The 8,298-nt window shown below is 44.1% G+C and overlaps 1 non-coding gene across 1 annotated transcript; it reads right to left on the reverse strand.

The window, feature by feature from the left end:
* Positions 1–480: 480 nt before the first annotated feature.
* LOC148018508 (small nucleolar RNA SNORD36) lies at positions 481–549 on the reverse strand. The gene has a single exon (XR_015687820.1). It is a non-coding gene; the product is annotated as a small nucleolar RNA SNORD36 (small nucleolar RNA).
* Between the last annotated feature and the right edge of the window lie 7,749 nt (positions 550–8,298).

Raw genomic sequence — 8,298 nt, forward strand, 5'->3', positions numbered from 1 at the left:
TACAGTACAGAACAGAACAGAACAGAACAGAAGCTCTACAGAAGACCTACTGAAGGTTACAGAAGGTCATCAAAACCACATAACTCATTCTCAAACCATTCCAAACTCTCATAAACCATTCAATAAACTTTCTCAATATCTCAATATCTCAATCTTCATCAATCAATACTCCATCCCTCCTTACAGAAGATAATCAGACCAAAACAGACCAAAACAGAGCAAAACAGAAGGTATACAGAACCAATCAGAATCTATCAGAACATCACAGAACCACTAATAAACATCATGAACTTCCAAAACACAATCAATATCATCCAAAACACTCTCAAACCACTTCCAAACCAATCAATCATCTCATAAAATCAACCATTCAGCTCTCAAAAACAACAAAAATCAGCCAAAAAAACAAGTCATTTCAACACTCAACATATCCCCACACTTAATAAGGAAGTGTCCTCGCGACCCAGGAAAAAGGGAATACAAGTGAATTAAAAAGCTCAACTTTGATCTTCAATAATTTTCTCAAAAAAAATCCATCCACCACGACCCCAACTTATAACCTGTATTTGATATAAAAATACAAAGAAAGGAAAACCCTTTATATATTAACACTTCTTATCAAACTAAAAATCACAACAAATTTGTAAAGGATATAAGAGTTTTCTTCTTCTTCATCAGCATCAGCTTCAATTCTGCATCCACGACCCCATCACCACAATTCTCCAAAATGTAGCTCGCACACGAAATCCAATAGGAAACCACCACGCTCGTTTGACATAAATGAACTCACAACACAAACACTAATACACAACACAACCATCTGAATGACTCCTCCAAAAAGAAAGTTTTTCATTAAAAAGCATCAACCATACATTGGAAAGGTATCAATGAAGATGATCCCTCTTAAAAGATTGATGTTGTCGGAAACGATCCATAGACAAGGATTCATCTACAAAGTTTCTAGGAGGATTTTGAAAAAACTGGAGACAGCACATCCTTTCCAACAGGACCAAGTATCTGCTAGGCAAACAAAGGGCATGAAAATACAATATATCCAGCTGTTGGGAATCAATACTCACATTGACATTCATGCACAACTTTGGAATAGGCTTGGAATCATTATGAGAGTGCCTATGCATATATGCCAGGTACCAAGCAAAGTGAGCAGTTAATCTCACTGAGGGATCTGCAGACTGTGAATACTGCTGAGCAAAATGAACATAGTTCTGATAAGCTTGACTGGAAGCTGTCCATTCTCCTGGAATTACTGGCCAATTGATCTGAGGTCCTGTAAGGCAATCATCCGAACTCCATCCCCGTCTTCTAGAAATCTGATTATCAAACCCGTCACAGTCACTAACCAACTGAGGTGGTTGAGATATAGAAGTGTTAGGAGAGGGTAATGGAATAAGGAAAAGTGGATGAAGGGAGGGATAGGAAAAATCATAAAAGGAAGAAAAGGTTAAAGAAGGAGTGGCAGAAATTTGGAGGGAATCACTAAGGAAGGGTGTTAACTGATAAATAGGAAATGTGGAGGGTACATTAATGGATAGAGAAGGACATGGTGGAGAAGGGGAAAATACCCTATCCTCAATAAAGGAACAATATGTAAAAATGGGAATTTGAGGGAAAGATGAAGGTTGGAAAAGAAGGGGTAAAATAGTGGTGGAATTAGATTGACAAAGGGAAAGATATATAGCATAGCGGTGAGCCATTTGTTGGTAATAGAGGAGGGTAGGAACAGAAGGTCCTAAGAGAGATCGTCGATGATAGACATCAAAGAAGGTAGCATCAAATGGATTATGTTTTGAAAGATAGGCTAAGAGATCCATCCTCAGTTGATTAGTACTCTGGGCAGAGGTAGGAGCTGTGTTTTGTCTGTGATTCAGGACTACAGAATCAATCATGGGATGCCACGAATTATCATGACAATCAGCCACTTTGGAGGAATAACTCTGGAACATGTCAGCTATGCGCAACTCCAAATGGTTGACATACAAAATATCCTGTAAGACCACATCCCCCACATACCATGCCATATCCACCTCATCTGGAATTAACAAGTCTCCTCGTAGATACATGTATGACATCAACATGGTATCTGGCGTGATAGAATCTTCAAACACCATTCTGACTATTTCTGTCAACAACTCAGCAGACCAAGCCCCACTCCAGCCATCCTCTGGAAGAGGTAAATCCATCGTGGAAAGCTTCATGTAGAAGACCAACTTCTGTAAGTGGTAGTGGACAAAGAAAGAATGGTCTAGTAGAACATATTCTTGAAACTGCTCAAAGGTAGACCATAACAAGTCCATTCGGGACTGCAATCTTTCCACTTTATCTTGGAATAGAGGGCACAAAGTAGCCTGTCTCTGAAGAGCAGCCAAGTCCTGCTGTGAAAGAGAAGGAATCAAGGGAACATTAGGGCTCGGAGGAACAGAGTGGGACTTTGCAAGTTGATCGTGCAACTGCTGGATTTGGGAGGCTTGGTTTGCCACTGTGTCATTAGCCATCTGTAAAGCTGAAAGTTTGTCATCTAAGATAGCTTGGAACTCCTGTGCTTCTCTGGACATCCTCTCCTTTTCCTCTGAAAGGCTAGTAACCTGTGATTGAGCCTCTAGTAACTGGATTTTCAAAGAAGATATCTCATCACTTTGGGTGGCAACCAGTTGGGTTTGTTGTTCCATTTGCTTAAACAAATCTGCTAGGGTATCCTTAGCAGAAGCTAACTCAGATGTTGCCTTATGCAATTGGTCCTTAGATTGCATGAGTTCTTCATAAAAAGACGCGTACAGCTGTTGAACACAGGCTGTCACTGACAATTCAATGGAGCTCTGAATATCTTTACAGAGGAAAGGAATTGCATCTCCTGAGACTAGACTGTTCAGGGAGGGAACTGAGATCTCCAATGATCCTTCGCGATGGGCTCTGAATAGGTTATTACAAGTGAGATACCCAGGGAGATCACTGCTAGAGGTAGCAGGGATGGGTACTGAAGGAAGTACGGAAGGAGCTTTATCCGCTACCCGCTTCAAGCCTTTGCGCTGGATGACCAGGGGAGGTGGAGAATCATCATCCTCGATGTCAATGGGTTCAAACTCATCTGAAGGTGGAGGAGGAGGTACTGGATCTGATGGAGGAGGTGGAGGCACAGTCTTTTGTAAACCTGAATAGGTCAAGAAGGTAGACAAATATGATCCATATGTGACATTGGTAACATTACCCCTGGTGACTTTGACGAAATGCTGATCCATTTTAGTGAGGAGGTAAGTGCTCCAATCAATAGCAACTCCTTTCAACACCATCCGGGAAGCTGTAAAAAGTTCTTTGGACAAGTACTGGGATGGTGTTTTGGCTGGCATAAACCTGTCCTGGAGAAACTGACAGATCGTCTTCCATACGGGATCAGTGATCATAGAAAAGGAAACTCCTGAAGAGTTGATCACCTTCTTAACATCCAGCATCTCCCTTGTCTGCTTTTGCAACAGCTTCAGAATCTCTTCATTAGAGAAAAGCTGACGAGTGGTCACAAAAGGTTCACCTTTGAAGGGTAGAGACAGAGCCTTCCCTAGGCCTCGAGGTGTCAAAGTCATAGAAATTCCCTGGACTAGTCCTGTCTTCCTGCTGTAGGAGGCCAGAAACTCATCACATAACGACGGATCCTCTGGAAGCAGGGGAAAAGAAGTAGCCACAAAAGCAACAAGTCATGCCTTCGTGAGAGGCTCAAAAGTAAGTAGGGAAGAGTAATCCCTACTAACTAATGGGATGTACTGGATAGGGGGAGGAGCATGAGAAGGCGCCATTCAGATGGTTACACACACACCACAAACACAGACAATCAAGGAGAATGCCTACAAAGCAACAAACAAAAAACCAAGGATAAGAGAACAACCAAAACAACAAAATGGGACTCGACCAACTAACCCCAAGCAAACCACAGCCTAGAAAAAATTCGACATGACCTTGAGACATATGCGACCGAAAGCTTCATGCGATGCATCAGACAAACACCTTGAACCCCGTATCAGGCAAGAAAAGAAAAAACTGATAACCTTACCCTTAACCGTAACAAAGACAGTAAACCAAAACAATACCACATCCGACACATATCAAGACTACATCGGTGATAAACTAGGACTGGACCAAGAAAACAACTCTAATGACTGCGCATACCCATCCCACGAAACGGTTCATTAAAAAGGGGAATTAAGTGCAGTGAGGGGGGAATTAATTTAATGAAGGGTTCATTTTAAAAAAAATTATTAAGAATGGGTGAATTTTTATTAAGTGATAAACCTTAGCAAGAAAACTGCGGTTCCTTATTATAAATTAAATTACCAATTATTAGGTGAAAACGGTGCTTTAATTCGATTCCCGGACTACGATACCCAGACTGGGTCTCTAAATGCAAGTTCATTGATTACAAATTAAGGTGATGTGGAGCGCTTTTTTGCTAGCGTGTGCTCATGTGACGGCTGGTTCATTTTAAATAAAAAGTAAAGTGTCTCTTTAGCGCACGTAGCGCATGCTAAGTGAACGGCAGGTTTATTTTAATTAAAAAGTATGTGTGTGTTGAGCGCTAATGCGCGTGGAAACTGTGGGTGAAGAAAGAGTTCATTTTAAGAATTAATTTGTGATGAAGGGAGAAATGAAAAGAAATAAAGCACATAAAATAAATACCTGGAAGGGGTGTGTATGTAATGCAGAAATGCGCACGGAAGAGTTCCCCAAAAGAAGTGAATCCAGTAAAGGAAAAGTAAAGACCACTGACGAAACAACAAAGACAACACCTTAGCGGATGTGTTGATTGTGTATTTGGGGGTTGTTTAATTTTTGTAATTTGTGATTATTTATGGTTGGGTTTGGTGTGTGAGGTTGTTATGTGTTGTGGGTGTGTTTTGTTGTGTTTTTGTTTGTTTGTGTGTTTGTGTGTTTGTTTGCTTTTCTCGCTTTTATTTATTTATTTATTTATTTATTTAACAATAAAGATACCATGTATGATAATATTTTAAAGTGAAAAATAAATGGAAAATGGTCAAGGGAGGTGAGGGGAAATTTTTAAGAATTTTTTACTAGTTTTAAATGAATTTTTGACATTTGTTGGTAATGTATGGGATAAATTAGGAAATATTTAATTTTCAAAAATTTTGGGGTTGGAAATTTCCAGCTAGCAAATTTCCAAAAATTGGCAAAAAGCGAAGGGAATTGTTAGAAATTTTTCTGAATTTTTATGATGTGAAAAGTAATTGATAAATTAATTAAATCAGATAAATCAGCTTAGTCTGGTAAGTAAGTTGAAAGTAAGTCAGTTAAGTCAAGGTAGTCTAGATAAGTCATGTTAGTTTGACTAAGTCAAGTCAGGTTAGTCAAATGGAATTAAGTTAGTCTAGGTGAAGTTTAGATAAGTCAGTTAGGGGGACTAAGTCAATGGAGACTAACCTAAAGGGGGTTAGTTAACTTAAGGTGGGTTAGGGTTAGGGTTAGGGTTCGGGTTAGGGTTAATGCGGTAGGTTAGGTTAGTTAACCTAACTAAGGTTAGTGATAACTAACTAGGGTTAGGTAGAAGCAATCTAACTAGGGTTAGTTAGAACCAATCTAACTAGGGTTAGTTTGAACCAATCTAACTAGGGTTAGTTCGAACCAATCTAACTAGGGTTAGTTTGATTAGTTCAGTAAGTTCATTAAATTAAATCAAATTAAGGTAACGGGTTAGAAGTTAATGGAACTAACCTAATGGTTAGTGAGGAGGAGGAGGAGGAGGAGGAGGGGGCGGCGCTGGCGGCGTCCGGCGACTTTGACTGGCGGCGGCGCGACGGGTGTGGCGACTCGGCGATCGAGGCAGCTCGGAACGGCAGCGAGGGCAAATGGCGGGGCGGCTGGCGACGGCTGACGAGGCCGGGTAGGGGCGGACGAGGCGCGGCCGATGAGGCGGCGAACAGCGAGTTAGGCGCTGCGGCAGGGGCGAGGGCCTGCACGGCGGCCAGTAGGGAGGAGATAGTGCGCGTGTCGGCGAGGAGGAAGGAGGCCACGACGGGGCGGCGAGCGGGCGGCCGAGGCGGTCGACGGCGACTGCGGCTGGACCAAGGCGGCGGCGAGGACCTCCGGCGGCGGACGTGGCGGCTTCTGCGGCGAGGAGGAAGGCGGAGGGCGGCGACAAGCCAGGCCCAAGCGACGGCGCAGGCAGGAGGAGGAGCGGGACGAGCAAGGAGGGGAGGTGGGGGAAGGGAGAGAAGGCGGGGGAGGTGCAGGAGATGGAGGAAGGGAGAAGGCGGGGGAGGTGCAGGAGATGGAGGAAGGGAGAAAAAAAGGCGGGCAGTTGAGGGGGGGGTCCGGTGGGGGAAGAGAGAAGGGTGGGGTGGGGGGATAGGGAAGGGTATGGGGGGGGGGGGTGGAAAGGGGGGAAGGGCCATGGGAAGGGGGGGTGGTCATAGGGGAATGGGTAGGGGCCCATAGGAGGAAGGTGCCCGAAGGGTGGGGCACCCAAGGGAGGGGTAGGGGTAGGGGGTAGGTTAGGGAGGGGCCCAAGGGAGGTGGGGGTAAAGGGGGGGGTGCCTATAGGCGCCTGAGAAGAGGCCATGGGAAAGAATGGGTGGGGGGTCCCATGAAAGGGAAAGGCGTGCGCGGGACGGGGTAAAAAAATTTGCCGTGACGGGAGTGAAATAGCGTCGGAATGACAGCACGGGTCATGCAGACACGACGGGGGTGCGTGGAGACGCGTAAAATCGAAAAAGGGCATGTTCACGCGCAAGACGGAGCGCGTGAAAACACGTAAAATTAAAGAAAAATTAATATCTCCCAATCCGGACGTCAAACCGAAATAGCGGAAAAACAAAAAGTGGACAAGACGACAGGGGGAAAACAAGGAAAATATATGACGGAGATTTCAGGGGGGAGAAAGGGCGGTCACGTGCAAAAACACAAAAAACGTATCAAAAAACGCAAATAAAAATTAATATCAGGAGATCCGTGCATCGGAATGAGGTGCAAAAAAAAGGAAAACGGTGTAAAAAGATGTGCGCGACAAGCCTATCACATCAAAACATAATTTCGACTGAGATAAGACACGTTCACATGGAAAAAACCCAAAAAACAGACCCGAAAATGGGATCGAAAATTAATATCGGACGAACCGTTCACCGGAATGACAGGCAGGAAGAAGGAAAAATGTCCGCAGATAGGAATGGCACAGGGTTGGCATGTGAAACCGCAGTTCCGGTGGAAGTAAGAGGGGTTCACATGCGAAAAACTCCAAAAATACTCCCGAAAACTGATTTAAAAATTAATAAGTAAAAATCTGAAAGTCGAAAAAAGGTGGAGGAAAAAGGAAAAAGGTGAGGGAAGACACAAGGGACACGGCTGTCAAATCAAATTGGAATTCCGATGCAAAGAGGGCAGGTTCACATGGAAAAATATCAAAAAGACGCACGAAAAAGGTGTAAAAAACCGGAAAATGAATATTGGACAAACCGTGGAGCAGAATGACGCGGAGTAAGAAGGAAAAATATCAGGATAAAAGTAGTTGTCAGGGCTATGACGTCAGATCACGGTTCCGAAGCAAGCAAAGCACATTCACATGGAAAACCGGCTAAGGTGCACAAAATGCTTCAAAAATTAATAACTCAAAAACCATGCACCAGAACAGGGGTAGGTAAAAAGGAAAAATGGTCAATTCAAAGGAGGGAGCAGGGCTATAAGGTTGGATTGGGACTTTGGTGAACGTAGACAGGACATGACCTCAAAAGCAGGGAATGGAGGAAAACTGCAAGGGAACAGCCCCAAGGGTGGGTGGAACATAACCGGGTGGGTGGGAAGGGACCCCATCAAGGTAACAACAAGGCATGGCATACATGCATGAGCAGGGTAAGGCATATGCAGAGGATATGCAATGTAGACACGCAGGGACGCGTCCCCACACTTAAGACCTTAACGGATAGGGTTAACCGAGCAACAGGGACCTAGGACCACACCACAGACCATCCACTAACGTCCCCACACTTAAAACATGAACGTCACGGAGAAACCAAAGTGGGAGGGTTAGAAAAACTTGGCCCATTTTGTCAAGAAGCAAGGTTGAGTGTCGATGGCATGTCTAGTGTTGTTGTCGACTGCAGGAGGTACCAAGGCATCTTTACAGCACACGTCCTTCATGGCAGGGACCACACAACAGTACCCAGGGAGGTAGCTGGTTGAAGGAATCGCAGGAAATTCGTCGATGATGAGGGATACTACACTCAACTCACAGTCACTCAAATGGAATGAAAGAACTGTCACTCGCCCCATGACTAATATCACTCGAGG

This window comes from Lygodium microphyllum, chromosome 21 (assembly GCF_053477565.2).
Source record: "Lygodium microphyllum isolate KBCC chromosome 21, Lygodium_microphyllum_v1.1.10, whole genome shotgun sequence".
NCBI lineage: Eukaryota > Viridiplantae > Streptophyta > Polypodiopsida > Schizaeales > Lygodiaceae > Lygodium > Lygodium microphyllum.